We start from the raw sequence: 16,100 nt of genomic DNA, 5'->3' as shown, positions 1-16,100 counted from the left end.
CTGAACAGGGCATGCCAATCTTCTCATATGTTGTAATCCTACCTTCAGCACACCTTTTAAATCAATTCTATTTCTCAAGAGATACATGCTTACCTTATAAAATAACAAATTTGGCAGCACAAAGCCTAACTATAATGGAGAAATATTACATAAATTCAATTAAACAGCACTAACCATTATATGTCATAGGAGTTTTCTTCTTCCAAGAATGTCTCTGAAATGTCACCACAGCCCTAACCAAGGATATCTGCCCCAAAAATCAAACTGAGGAAGCCACATACATTATTGTCAGGGGAGAGGTGGGTGGAGGTGTATCTGCAAGGATGTACAAGGCTCTTCTGACCAACTACATTCACTTTTCAGTCTTACTGAAACTATCTAATGAGAGAAAAAAAATCAAGTAGTCAGACTTATCATTCTGCTGGCATCCTGAACAAATTACCTTTAGCTCACTGACATTCCAATTTTCTAGAAACCGGCTTAGTTATGCTAAAAGGGTTATGACTTGTGTATTTATCTTGGTTACAATTATTCCATCCTCTTTTCACTTCCCTAAGATATAGCATAAATGAGAAATCCCATTTTATTTGATTTTTTTTGTTAGCTATAGACTGAAAGAACTACTGTCTTATTAAAAGACTATCTCACTACTCTAGTTTTAGCCTGGAGATAACAGAACAAGGGATGCATGGCAGGGTGAATTGGAAATGGATTGTGGGTCATAATACGGATTTTACACAGCCCAGAATGACAGTCAAGAGTTTAGAAGCTGGCTCTGTCTGACAGAGTGATTCCAGCTGATGATTTCTGTGAGTCCCCATCACAAAGCCATTACCATTATCAGGACCATAGTGAGATATTTTGGTGGTAAGCTGGTGGAAATGAAACTTGTGGTTCCTGTACTGCAGACACACAGGGGATTTTGACCTCAGTGCTGTCTCATTCTACCTGCACTTAGCCCTAAGTGTCTCCCAGAGCTTATCCCTATGGAGCAAAACCACAGTAAATGTTACTTCTGAGATGAACAGGTACATCAGATAGAATGTGCAAGAGGTGCAGAAGCGATTCAGGAGCCCAAAGAGATCTGGCATGTGAGTGGGGACAGCTTACCTTAACACTGTGAAGGGATAAGGGTTGGGCTCCAAGCTCTTTCTGGATGTCCCTTCCAACTCATAATATTCTGTGATTCTCTAACTATTCTTTCCCTCAGCTTTTCCCTCTGGTGACAGATGACTTCCCTGCTAGCAAAGCACTAGTGGAAACACCTAATTTCACAAACTGATGCGTTATGGTAACTGGTGAAGTATTTTATGCAGCACAGTACAGATGAAAGTTGAAAGTAAGCTGAGTAAATTTAAGGTACTTCTGGTAAACCACCCATGTTGTCTTTAAATTCACAAAGGTCACTGGTGTTCTACAGAATGACAAAGAAAGATGCTTAGGATTTAGTTTTAATAAGGCTGCTTCTAAAAGCCCCTTCTGTAAAACACCACATTATTAAGAGAGGAGAGATCTTGCCTGTTATTTTACTTTTTCACCCATTCACATAATTTGCCTACATTTTGCATTTCACCTGCAGGTCACTTTTCTTTTCAGGGCTACAGTGCCTTCCTTTCCTAATTGGAGGCATTAGCACAAGGCTGCCAAAACCTGTGGCAAGGGATGTTATTTAAACCCAGACAAGATTCTGCTTTCTTTGACTTCAAACAAAACCTTATGGCCACCTGTCAAATGATCCAAGGCTCAACAGACCCACATTTTTTTGAAAGCATCACTTTTGGCCTTAAATCAGTCTGGCAGCCTTCTTTCAAGGATGGAAAATAAAATCCCCTAGGAATAAGCTGGTAGATGCAGCAGACATGTACGCTGTAATACAGCAGTGAAGAGCAAACAGAGAGCTCTCCTTTTCTTGCAACATCCAGGCAAATAGGATTTACTGCTGTGGCTTTCCAATAACCTGAGCCCTGCACACAGTGAATGTGCTATAGGCTGCTATGAAGTGGTTGGCACAGGCTCCATAAAGGTTGGAGGAGATATCCAAGCTTCACTGAATAATGCTCTCTCCCTCTTTTCCTTTTAGATAAAAGTAAATATTGCAAGGTCATATGCAGCAGAAATGCACTGCTGACAGCACATCACTATGGAGGCTCTAATAAGCCCATAGGTATTTGTGCATATATGTCATATTTGACAGCATGCACTTTAACAGTTCCTGCAGGCAGTATTTTTCAGCCTAACTGGCAAGGTTTTGATGGTTTTTCTATTAAACTGTTTGGGTTTGTTTTTTTTTTTTTACAAGAGAATAACAGGGTTTTTCTGTTCATTACAAACACAGAACTGATCCTGAAGGAAACGCTGCAGAGACTTGCAGGCTGAGGAGGCTTTCAAACCATTTCCATCTTTGAAGATGAGCTATCAGGGTACTTAATTTAGTTAAGTCTCAGTATGGCTGTAATTCTTGTTCTAGATACCCTTGACAGGTTATTTTCTTTTAGGAGAAATGTGTAAAAGGAAGCAAACAGAACAGCTGTCTTCTTTTGGTGGTCTTCAACACTGAAAAACTACTTCCCAACATGACTCTTGCATCAGGAGGAAAGGTACAGCAGTCTCTTCCAGCTTTTGGTGTTCTTGTAGGAAAATCAACTGAATGGGAACTCTGAACACAGGACAATAGAGACAAGAAGAATGTTGGTGAGATGCACAACACCAGCATCCTCTCTTCAAGGCTATAATCCATCATTCAAGCACAGAGAAATGAGATCTGGAATCTTAGGACCTTTGTGATTCGAAATACCTGACTTTCAAGGCCTCTGACAGAAGCTAAGCACCCCTACATTAAAAGCCAAAAAAGGACAGGCCTGGTTTACAGCGACCATCTCTTGCTATCCTATAGACACCACCCCCTTCCAGACTGCAACCAAACTGAACCCTAATAAATGTGTCCGTGAGACTTCATTTAATTTTTAAGTTTCCATAGAAAATAGTACTAAAGCCAGTATGAGCACTGGATCTCAAATACAGGAAGTTTAAATAAGATCAGCTGATTCCAACAGTTCTTTTTGCAGTGGCCCTTACCTGGTATCCCTTTCTAGCACTCTAAAATAAAGGTATTCACATGCTGTAGATACTCTAAGGACAGTTTCTGAAGTCAAGTTTGAAGCACAATGGCAAATTAAGTTTTCACTACCACTTCATGTGTGACACTTGTCTTCTGAATGGGAGAGGTATTATTTGTAAAAATATCAACATGGTACATTTGACTAATTTTGCAAAGAAACTAATGCAAATCCACAAATGCTTTCAGGGTAATTCTCAAACAAATTATCACAGAATCACAGAATGGTTTGGGTTGGAAAGGACCTTAAGGATCATCTAGTTCCAGCTCCCCTGCCATGGGCAGGGACACCCTCCACTAGACCAGGTTGCTCAAAGCCCCATCCAACCTGGCCTTGAATACTTCCAGGGATGGGACAGCCACAGCTTCTATGGGCAACATGTGTCAGTGCCTCACCACCTTCACAGTAAAGAATTTATTCCTAATAAACTATCTCAATCTGCCCTCTATCATTTTAAAACCATTACCCCTCATCCTATCACTACCCCACCTGATGAAGAGCCCCTCCCAATCTTTTCTGTAGGCCCTTTTTAGGTATTGGAAGGCTACTGTAAGGTCTCCCCAGAGCCTAACCATGTATAATGTTGTACATATTCTTTTCTCCTTTAAAATACGGTATAAGCTGTGCCACTTTTGAAGGTTTCAGATACAAATTGCAGAATGCCTTGATATGGAAGACTGTCTTCATTTCGAAACAGCAGACAACCAAAACTTGGTAGTCATTTTACATCACTGCACAGCCCACAAAGCCAATAAAATGCTCTTTTGAGAAAATACTAACCTGGTACAGCTAGGTGGAAATCAGATGACACCTTGTATTAAAGTAAAAGCATCTACTCTGTAGTAAATGAAGCATACAAGACCCAAACCAAACCAAATAGGATGGTGAGGAATGACATATAAAGCCATAAAAAACAACCTCCATAATCCTATACAGTTCAGACTACAGTCTTCAAAAAGGGAGCAATATACAGGAAACTCAACTTGATGCTATTGCTTGAAATATTAAAGTGTGTTCAAGGGTTTGATATCAGTCTGTTATTTGCAGATTTTAATACCTTGTGTGGTGAAGATGAAGGCTGATCAAGGATCACAGCTCATAAACAATTGAAACATAAACCATTCTGAAATATAACAGCACTCAGGAGAATCAAAATATTTCATATTTCCAGGGAGATTAAGTACTGGGTAAAGCTAGCACCACCTACACTATAGCATACAGAATAATTTTGGCTTTACAGAAATAACAGTGGCAGTTTGTTCCTTGGCCTCTAGACTTCCAGCAGGGCTATCAACTTATAATGGAGGCTTTCTGTCATGTGGATACCTACAGAGTCAGAAACAGAGTTACAGCTGCTATTTATTTCATGAAGATCATCTTAAAACCTTTAGAGCTGGTAAATTTTGGCCTTTATAATTCAGATATTTTTAATGTAGTACCTTTCCTCCCTAGCCAGCTGCTTCAAAAAAATCAAATCATATCTGCCTTTCCATTTTGTCAATGATGCACCCTCTCATGGGTGCTGGAACTTTCTTCAATTTTGTAATTATTATTTTAGATAGATTAGGAAGATCTCCCCTGCCTTAGCCCTAAGCACATCAAGTGAGACTTAAGTGAATCTCAATTATAAGAGAACTGTCATTTTTGTGGGAAAAAGCTCTAATGTTCTGTCATAATTCCTTAGCATCAGGGTCCAGTTGAAACTAAACCCTTTATATAGCCAGAAAACAGACACATTTAGCCCAGCCTTTATTCTTCTACAGCTAGCAAATTACCCTACTTCTTTCATTAACAAAATCAATCTTTATCTTCTATAAGCAAAGGATCTATTCCACACTTTCCCTCTCCCTCTTTGAGCATGGACCTTCATTCACAAAGTACCAAGCCTCGTAACTACATCCCTCCTCATGTACGTAGCACTTACTGAAAAGGAGAGAACAAGGATGAAAATCCCATTTAGAGGATGTGTGTGCGCTGGTTTTGACTGGGATGGAGTTAAATTTCTTCATAGTATCTTGTAGGGGCTATGTTTTGGATTTGTGAGAAAACAGTCTCCAAAACAGAGGCATGTTTTGGTTATTGCTGATCAGTGCTTACACACAGTAAGGCCTTTCCTGTTGCTCACCCCACCCCACCAGTGAGTGGGCTGGGGGTGCACAAGGAGTTGGGAGGGGACACAGCCAGGACAGATGACCCCCACTGACCAAAGGGACATTCCATACCATATGGCAATCATGCACAGCAATAGAAGCTGGGAGAAAAAGGAGGAAGGTGGGTGTCACTCGGAGTGATGGCATTTGTCTTCCCAAGTCACCGTTACCCATGATGGAGCCCTGCTGTCCTGGGGGTGGATGAAGTGATGAAGTAACCCACAGGTTTTCTCACTTTACACTTTTGACTCTTCCCCCATCCCACTATGGAGGGTGGGGGTGGGAGGTGAGTGGCTGTGTGGTGCTCAACCGCCCACCAGGTTTAAACTGTGACAGTGTCTAACTGGACAAAAGGAAGAATTTCCAGCACCAGGCTGCTACTTGTTGATGGGGTAAAATAGTTAAAAGACAGAATTCTGATGTCCCACTATCTGGGACATTTAATCTGTCTCCTGGATTAGTTTAAAAAGCTGAAATAAAGACACTTGTGTACTGTGTCAAACTCTAACTTAGTACTGCTTTTCCTGTTCCATGCAAAGGTAGCTTCTAAATATATATATATCTATAAATTTAATATTGTTAATACACTGAGAGTGTATAGTTTGAAAGAAGAAATCTATCTGTGTTTTTTCATTAAAGCAAATAATTTTTTCCAGTCAGCTCTCCTTACCTCACCGTGCCTGGAACACTCATGGTGACAGGTGATTACTTTGTGCTGCCTTGATAACAAGCCAATTACAAGGTATCTGAAAAACATGGCCTCCTATAAAATTATACTGTAGCTCATGAAGCACAGATACTGCCCCCCAAACGGAAAGAAAACCAAAATACGAAAACCCAACAATCCAGGCACCTGACTATTAGATGTACTAGTAATCTAGCCATGAAATGATAAAGGTTTGACAACCCATAAATTGCAAGCATCTAGTTTGGCTGTCGGGAAATTGCTTGCATACAAGTCACCTCAAATCCAATAACCTTTCCTGAAACTTTGATTATAAGTGAGATTATAACTCTATTATATTAATCACTGCAGAAGAACCAGACAAAAAAATCCCATACCAGACAACATCCTAATTGAGAACAATAAGAAAGATGAATAACACATGGTAGTTCACAAAGGTGCCATGGCACTGTAATTGCTAAATTCAATTAAAGGAAAAAGAAGTTGAAGATTCTACTACTGCTGTGATTTGCATATTACGGTTCAAAAAAAAAAGCCTTTCAAAAACTAGACTGTACTGAAATCAATCCTACAACACTAACAGTAAAAAGGCTGAACATTTTTGGATAATACATGCCAATATGAATTTGCACTGAATATGCATACATGACAAGAGAATTATTCATAAAAGCCACAATAAATATTTTGCATTTCTGTAGCACTTTTCATCTGAGATTTAAAATGTGAGTCATAACAGATTAATTCTCACATAAGCAAATGTCACATAGGGATTTAATTTACTCACCCAGAAAAGCATCACATTTTAAGAAAAGGCCAGCAAGCTTTTCATGATGTTAAGTAACACTACAGAATAGGATAACAAACGAAGAAGCTCTTATCCAACCAAGTCACATCTAGTCAGAGAGGAATGTACCACCATGTCAAGACTTCATCTATTGTCTGCAACCATGTTTTACCAAAATACAGTTGTCTGCTTAGACAAAAGCAACACGACTTTCTTGCAATCTCATAAAAGTTAGAACACAAGTCCTCAAAAAGGAGGAATACCTTTACACCCTGCCATTTTGCTGCTAAAGGCAGGCCACCTCCTTGACTCATGTCCTCGCTACGGTAACTACCTGATACACTGGCTTGCAGACTGACTTAGTCTGCCCTGGGAAGAAAGATGGAAACAAAACAAGATGTTGCTGTGATTGATCACTCAGAAAGCACTACTCAGAGATGTTCTTCCGAAATGTGACACCTACAAAATCAATGGAGTGGCTAAACAGGCATGTAACTGCTATGGCACGCAGACATGAACATGTAATCTGTCTGAGGGCTATCCACAGCTAAACTACAGAGGTAGGATGCAAGGCAAGTACCTACAGAACAAGACAGGGCCAAGATCACAGAAATTTATATTAATTCTAAGTAGAAGCACAAGACATTGAAGTTTGTCTGCTGGTAGGCTTGTCTCTCAACATATTATTTTTCAGTATTTTTTCTTAGGCCGAATTTTTAAAAGCCTAAACAAAAGAATGCCTTAAAATGAATTAGCATTAAGCATACCACAATCATTAACAAGCTAAACAGCAATATGCTTCCAGGGTACCATGCTGCCTCCAGCCAAACCTCATTATCCTTCTGAACTCTAGTTAGAGAATAAATGGATTGACCTATTTATTTCATGTCTAAATTTTATTAGAGGATTAACTTGTTTGTTTAGCATTCAGCGATGGCAGCAGCAAAGGTATTTGTATTCTGTGGAGTGGTCTAAGAGAGGTAAAGGGGGCAACTGAATGAACTTTTCTGATGCAACTGGATGAATTGCACAGCATGAATTCCTGCAATCGGTGTCAGTTCCTGTATGTATCCCTCTCCCTGTTCTACCTACACGCACACAGCAGCTTTCTTGCTGGTTTCACACACTCAGTCTTAAATCACTGATATTCATTTTGCATTTTTCATATACCCAGTTTTGGTATTTTTCCACCTGTGCACACTGGTTTTCCTTTTAGCTGGTCACTTCTCTGCTAGAGCTAGTCTTGATGATACTTCATCTCTACCAGTGCCTAAATCCTGCTTGCCACTGTGATCCTCTAATTTCCTCCCTCTCTCCCTTCTCTGGTATTCAGCCATAAAATCAAAGATGAATCAGATACCAGACATACACATTATCATCAGATTAAATTTATAACAGCTGCGTGTTACATTGCCTGTAAGGAGGGAAACCGAAGGGGAAAAAAAAGAGAGAGAAAATACCATGAAATATCAGACAACTGCCCAAATTTATCTCTGGGACCACGCTATGCTAGAAGCCTCATAAATGCATAATAAAGTGTGTAAAAGCCAAGGCTATAACTCAAATGAGATGTGGCTACCAGCAAAGCAGACCCAGCAGCAAACACTGCCTTTGAGGAGATACAAGTACCACACAGTTCAGGTCTCAATACACTTTGTGGTCTTTGGTGAGACCTTTCTGTTTGCTTTAAAAGCAACGATGGCAGGAGCCCTAAAGAAGGCAATGAGAAACCTGGCAGTAATAGAGTGAGCAAGTGAAAGATGGTGCTGGGTCTGTGCAAAGCTTCATTAGGCTGCTAACGCCAGCGGGTCACTCACGTGCCCCAAGCCCTTGAGAAGAACAGTTTCTTTTGTAAGTTTTGTTACATACTTAGGATCCCACAATATTGCCTCAGTCTTGCTTCTTCTCCCAGCAGAAGGGAGAACTTATTCCCAGCTACATTTGATCCTTGCAAGTTGGTGGACAAATTATAATCACGTGCAAATCTACTGGCATGCCAAAACAAACAGGTGTCTCTACAACAGAGTCCGCTCAGGAAGGTGCTGGGATCACAGCAATAGTTGCAAAAGTATGAGTGTTCAAAAGGCATCTTTTTGCCCCCATGCTTAATTTGTAAAAATCAGAACTAGGCTTTCTTTTAAAAACTTTGTAAGACAAGAAAACACTGAAAGGCAATCAAAAGTACTTCCTAATAAATAAATGCAATAGAAAAATAAATACTTGACCTCATCCAAAGCACTGAAATTTTCCATTTAAACACCTGTGGTTTGCAGTCTTCTCATCAGCTTCAGGAAGCTTTAAGATAACCTTTTTCATTTAATCTTCTACAGGAGAGTGGTTTTTTAAATTACATTGCCTTCCCTTCACCAGGAATGCAGATCCTGGAAACCACTATACTACAAATAATATGAGTCATGAAACGTCCCTCTGATGTATCACCAGATCAGGTGAGTCTTGTTCTGTTTTGTTTTAAATACAGCTGGTCTGTGTACATATCTTATCAAGGTATTTCTAAGGTGCACATTACCATAACTGAAAAACACAGGAATATTCTATTAATTTAGCCATGAATAATCTGCAGAGAGATGAAAAGTCCTACAAACATGTTTTTTACTGGAAATTATTAAATGAGTGCTTTGTGTGCAACATAGATTGCTCGTCAACCACTTAGGAAGTATGTGTTTTAGAGAATTCATTATTCTTAATTCACTGTCTGAACTTTTATGTTTGCACTGTAATGCAAATGCACCCCCTGACTGGATGAGCATTAACTCTTAGGAGGCAACACTCCTTTCTGGGACTGACAGACTGCAGCACTTCTATGCAGGTAAGAAAATATAAAAGATGCAGCTCACTCCTAATAAAAGTCAAACAGAAGGAGATGATTAAACAATAATACAAATAAGCTATTTCAAACAGACTTAATTAGATGAGCCAGCAGCACACTTAAGGTAGTGTTTGTAACAGCATTCTTCATTCTACATTCTTCAGGTAAGAGACTGCTCACTACAGGATGGCCATCTTATTACTGGAGACCAATCAGAGTGCAAAATACTCATCTGAACCCGCATAACAGGCTTTCCTTAAAACTTCTCCTCACCAGGATCCTATCCTATGAAGCACTCCATGATCTATGAAGTATTTAGTCCCACTAGTCAGCTACACAGCTACAAATTTTTGTAAGTCTCACAATTCCTTGGGCATGGTAGTCAGCAGGAGATGTGTTGCATTTTTGCATTTTTCTGTTGCACCAAAGGAAAAGACAAAGTTTTTGGAAACTGTGTGTTTTGGGAAGAGACTGGAGTAAATGCAGTGTTCACAGCAAATCTCCCAACTCAAAGTATAAAAATCATTGATTTTCTTAGAACAAGTATATAGGTCAAAATTTAAGAAAGTGTCCCCACATATTACCTTGCTACCATGATGTGAATCCACTCTAAGGACTGACAGGGTAGCTCAGAATCTTTGGCTTCACTGCTGAAACTATCAACAGGGGTGGCCAATTAGTGCCAGCTCCTGTGGACAGTGCTTTGATGGAAAAGACAAAGAGTTCTTCAACACATCTCCTGCTGACTATCAAACGCCCTGCAGACAGCAATGGTTCCCAGCACCTGCTGACTGGCTGAATTTGAACCAGTGACCCAAGTCTGAAAAGGCCCCAAACCCATTGCCAGTCTCCTGTCTCACTGGTATTTTTTATTGCTGTGAAGACAGAGGGGTGTTCCTACCAGCCTGCCGTTCTCTAGCACACACCTGTACTGGAAAGGGAGCAAAGAGCACTTCTCCAAGCACTTTGTTTTGTTTTGAGTTCTTCACTCGGGAAGTGATAGAGGCACTGAACAGAAGCCTTGGCCAATTGCATAAATCAGATTTCGCTTAAGTAGCTAATGTCAGCCTTAGGGGGAGGGGAGGGAGGAGATTAAGTGTTCGTTTCTAGAGACCAGCACATCTCTTGTGCTTCCAAAGCATTTGAAAGAATATAAATCAAAGTAGAATATGAACCAGCAAAGCTAATTCACTGCCTAGCTGTTTCATTTCAGTTGCATCTTTCTCAGTCTCTTCAGCCAGGTAACACGGCCTTTCCTTGAAAGTTACACAACAAATCAAATAAGTGGGTGCTGGGAAGAAAAGAAGAGAGGAGGAGAGGTAAAATTTATTACTGCCTAAAAGGGAAGGTGACTCATAAGAGAGTGGTATTAACAAAGTGACAGTATGAGACGAAGAGGGAGCGCTTTGAACTCATTCTAATGATCTAATGACTAATATAATCCATTAAGAAAAGCAAGGGCAAGATCTTTTTCACTGATTAACGTTGTACCTTATCCATGTTTTTAATAAAAAATTTAATATATACTGCTCCTCAGCTATCTGCATGTTTAATTAAAATGCTGAAAGCTTTCAGAAAGCATTCATTTCACTCCATCAAATGAAATAGTGAAGTATCCTACCCTTCACCATGGATCTGGAAGGAGTAGGATAATGCAAGAAGGAACGGAAAAAAGGAAGAACCGTATCATAATAAATACAACAATGTTTGTTGGCTCAGTAACATACTTTTAAAGTATGGTGTGTGAAACCCCTAGACAAACACTACAAGAATTTAATACTAAAATTTTATGAGGCAGATGTTTTCTTAAAGCTAGAAATAGTATGAAATATGTGAAAATATTAAAATTCTGCTCATACGCTTCAATGACATATAAATGAATGTAATTTACTTTTAGGGACGTACATGAAAACCTCATACGAACACAATCACAATATGTTAAAAAAGAAAAAACCCAAACTTGACACTCACCATTCATTCTGCAATTGCATATAAATCACTAATGCCCTCAAATTGAAATTAAAGAGAAGACTCACTTGATGTCTATCCAAGCATTATGCAATCACTTAAACCCACGAGTTTCTGCTGTCAGAAGAGATGCATCAGCACGTGTGCAAATAAGGTTCTGATGAGCACTCTATAAACACCTTTCCGGTTTAGACTGACCAACGGCACTCATGCATTTTAAAAGTACAATACATTATTAAAATAAATTCAACTCAAATGAGCAGTTGAGCTATTTCTGGTCCAGAAGAGCAGTCAGACATCCAGATCACATTTTACTTGGTTGTAGCTGAACTGCTTGATCATAGCCTTGACTACTTTCAAAATGGAAGCCTCTTGCCAAGATAGTGTTCAGCTGCCTGACTCAGTGGTGAGCCAAAAACCTCTGTTCAGACACACTCCATCCTTCTGAGCGCTTGGCCACTTAAACCAACATATTCAGTATCAGTATTGATTCAGAAGACAACTTTAGCAATAGCAATCATAGGAGTTTTTTAAGGTGTCAAAATAGGGATAAGGTATATGAATAGAGTGCTTGCTAGTTGTTTGCAACTGTTTTAGCATTTCACCAGTGGCTTCTTATTATTCATAGATATTTTATTCATACATTCAGACAACACTTGTGACTTTGCACATTTTTGAGCTAATCACTGTTCAACTCCTGCTTTTTTTGCCATTTTGTTTTTTTTTCAAACACAGTCGATTTTACTCTGGGGTGACACTGACATATGGTGAAAGACATGGCTAAAGAAGTTTTCTAAAATGTTAGAAGCTTTATGTTTAATAACCTGTAGAAAAACAGAGAATTTCCAAGAGAAATTCAGCATTACACCAGTATTTTTAAAATGATTGAAGAGGTGATCCTGGCATTCTGAACACCAGAGAACCAACACAGGACAAGTTAAATGGCTTCAGAACTGAGAAATGAGTCTTACAACATGACAGACAGGAGATGAGTACTAAATAAACATTTTCACAAGGGAGAGGAAAATGAGTTTTGCTATATTGAGAAAAGAATTGAGAAGAATACAAAAGGCAACAAAGTCTGCAACAGGCATAAAGGTAGGGTAATCATAAATAAAAGGTAAATAATTGACTAAAAAAATAGTACAGGCAACCTATTTTTTAATAAAGTTCAGTGCCAAATGACACGCAGGAAGAAAAACATGACAATAGTGACTGTATGAAGATCCTTGTTCTATCAGTGTCACCAAAAAGAATATAAATGTAACATCAGATGGTTAACTGGTGGTTGCAGTCAGGCACTGCCATCAACTGCCATCAACCTGTGTTGCCTTGACATCACAACTGAACTGGACTTCAAGCACGATCAAGCAGAAGTTTCAGGGACCTGGTACCTGAGACTACAGCTCTCAGTGTCAGTGACATGGTTTTGGGTCAGGCAGTGAAAGAAGACCTTGGAAGAAATTTGACTACAGCCAGATAACCCTTATACAGAGTCCTGACCTTGGCATTTTTGAAACTGTTTTTTTTATAAGGCAAAAAATTATTCATTTTTAGCCAAGTAATGAATTATTTTCAGGATAACTAATGTATAAAAGATAAAGTGAACATGAACCTTCTACCCTCAAAACCCTTTCCCTATCTTTCAGTCTGTTGAGACCCCCACATAAATTAAAGGGCAATCTACTGCCTTTATCAGAAACTTGATATTTTCATCCTCTCTCTTCAAACAACAGAGACAATGAAAAACTTTGGCAAAGTTCAGTGTGCTTTGCACACTGCCACTCACCACAGAAAGCAAAGCCAACGGTAGCCACCTCTCACCAAGGTGTATTTTTAACAAATAACTTACTGGAATCAGTGCAAAGATTACCAGATCAATTTCTATCCACTACGTACACTGGAGGTCAGTTGATCTAATTGTCTCCTTTGGCCTTAAAATCCATTAATTGATTTGTTTTCCACAAATGATCAAACACGGCTCCAAGAAAAACAGTCTTCACAGTCTAGTGCCCTGGACAAGGAAAGGGCAGGGGAAGCCACTTGGTAGGGAAATGCTATCCTCCTGCTGCTGTACAGGATGGTATTAATTTAGTTTTATTCTATCTATCATCTTTAACTACTTGTAACATTTTAAAGAACCTCATACATTAAAACAAATGTCAAGACAATCATGTCATACAAAAGCTTTTCCCAAGCTTATAACAACAGCCTGCAAATGCAATCTCTCTCTAGAGGCTGACTTGAACACACTGCAAGTACTCCTCCTAGCAATGAGTAAGGCTCCTGCTACAGCTCTCAGGCTGTATGTACCTCCTAGCATAAGAAGACAGAGAGATTGGTAAACTGCAAAGGCAAGTGACTGCTAAACCTACATTCCAGGAAAGAAAAACAACCCCCAAAAAACCAGCAGTACCCAAACCCCCCATAAAAAGCAGTCTCCCCTAAAAGGAACTTTGAAGACTGTCCTACTCCTTAAGAACACCCTAACAATCATCCCAAAAGATTTTAAACCACAGTGTTGGCTTTATTTCGTTATATGATCATATCCGTAGCAGCACAGTATGGGAGAAAAGTCTGGGAACTCAGTCAAGACTCAGTCTTATTTAAAATGCTATACAGTACCACCAACCCTGTGAAGCAGGGCTGGGTGCTGACTGGCAACATCTGGGGAGTGAATCCCCACACCTGGGAAAAGATAATTTTGAAGCAAAGTATGCAAAGTCCATGCAAGTGTACTTTCAGGCTGAAAAGAAATCTTTAGAAAATATGCAGAAAATTATTTACAGGAAAAAATTAATATTACATGAGCTCCCAGTTACTTAAAGCAATGTTGATGAAAAGATTTCTGCAGTTTTTCCAAGTTTAGCCTTGTAATATCCCTAACATGCCAGTACATACATTCTTATTTTGAGGACAGTGAGCTGAAGTATGGAATTACAAATGTCTACACTGTTATTTGCTAGGCAGGACTACAAAGAGTAGTGGGATTGTATCCTTCTGAATTATTAATAAAACATGTCCAATCATTCCCTTTAATAGCCCTTTCTCTGTACAGTAAAGTATACAGAATCCTTTAAGTAAAGGCCACTTCTCTTTCATAAAAAGGATATAATTTTTAAGTATTTTAATGTCATTTCTCTCAGAAAACTATCCAGTTACCTGAAGTATCGAAGACCATTGTAAATTTTTATTAAGCTGCAAATACAGTTCTACTCAAGAAGAGGTAATTGCCATTATAAGCATACAAAAAGGAACAATGCTGAATGCATTACTGACAAAAGAGAACCAGCTGTGGAGACTGAGCAGGAGACTGCTTGGAAGAGCCCAGGGCAGTAGGACTGATCCACACGCCTTCAATGAAACAATTCAAGCCCACTGAAACATGCCAGGATGCTTCCTATGCTTATTTGACAAATGTTTCACTGAGAAGGCCTCTCTACCAGGGACAGGATTGCTAGTCAAACACAGAAGGGGAGAAATGCTTTTTTTTTTCCCCTCTGCCTTTGGGCTAGTTCAATCACACACATCTCTTTAGTGAAGAAAGACTACAAGTCAGTCCAAGCCCTGTGAAAGGTACCAGCGAATGGTATTTTTACCAGTGACTGCTATGAAACTCAGTGCAGAGAAAAGAGTACCTTTCTGTGAGACTCTGAGGGATATTTCTGCAAGGAAAATAGAGGAATGCTCTGTGGAATTAAACAAACAAACAAAACCCCCAACAATACAGTAGCAGGATGTAGATTGCACTGCCTAAACATGCTTCACCTCCATCAAAAATAAATCAATGTGACTGACTACTCCTCTCGTATCTCCAACAAAGAATTTGTTAAGCTTCTGCCATTTTATATTGATTTCATATAAAGTAATTTAGAAACCTTCTGTTCTGTAGCACCTAAGATGATACATCGTACACAGAAGTTATCTGGTGTTTTTTGTTTTGGTTGTTTGGAGGTGTTTTTAAGAGATACCGTGGACATGAAAGCTAAGAATAGTCACAAGTAGAGATTTTAAACATTTCTTTTCTAAGTATAGACTCTAAGCACTTCCAATCATTCATGCCAATTGTCTTTTATATTGATTCCCTGAAAAGACAGTGCTTCAAAAATAGCTAATTTTACTTCGGATTTTAGAATCCAAGGTTTTCTGGGTCTCTTCACCCTAACTCCAAGCCCTGGCATGTTGTGTCATTAAAAAACTATCATACTTCCTAAGACATTTTATATACAGAAAGGACAGTTGTCCGAGGTTGTGTGCCTAAATGTGTGCACCTTTGCATATATGCTAAAGCATGACAGTGAAAGTTTCCAGGAAAGAGTTGTTATAAGAGTTCATTTGCAGTCACTACCCTCATTTTATTCCACTGAAGGGAGAGGGGCTTGCCCCTTTTTCCATTTGCACTGCCCTAGCCTTTGCAAATCCACAGCTCTTGTGCTAAAGGGCATTTCCTCTGCTATAAATCTCCCTGTCACAACAGCTGCTCGGCCCCCGACAATGTTGCTCCACGCTGTGGCAGCAGATACAACAGTCCACAGTCTGTGATTCCAACCAACCTTTCTCTCCTCTAGCT

The 16,100-nt window shown here is 39.4% G+C and overlaps 1 protein-coding gene across 1 annotated transcript in view; it reads right to left on the bottom strand.

Moving 5' to 3' along the window:
• Positions 1-16,100, bottom strand: part of ALK (ALK receptor tyrosine kinase) — a 302,985-nt gene that overhangs the window by 170,651 nt on the left and 116,234 nt on the right.

Source organism: Manacus candei, unplaced genomic scaffold (genome assembly GCF_025592945.1).
Source record: "Manacus candei isolate 608988 ecotype Guabito, Panama unplaced genomic scaffold, ASM2559294v1 h1tg000017l, whole genome shotgun sequence".
In the NCBI taxonomy this organism is placed as follows: domain Eukaryota; kingdom Metazoa; phylum Chordata; class Aves; order Passeriformes; family Pipridae; genus Manacus; species Manacus candei.
The sequence above is the reverse complement of the archived record's forward strand: the minus strand, read 5'-3'. Positions and strand labels throughout refer to the sequence as shown.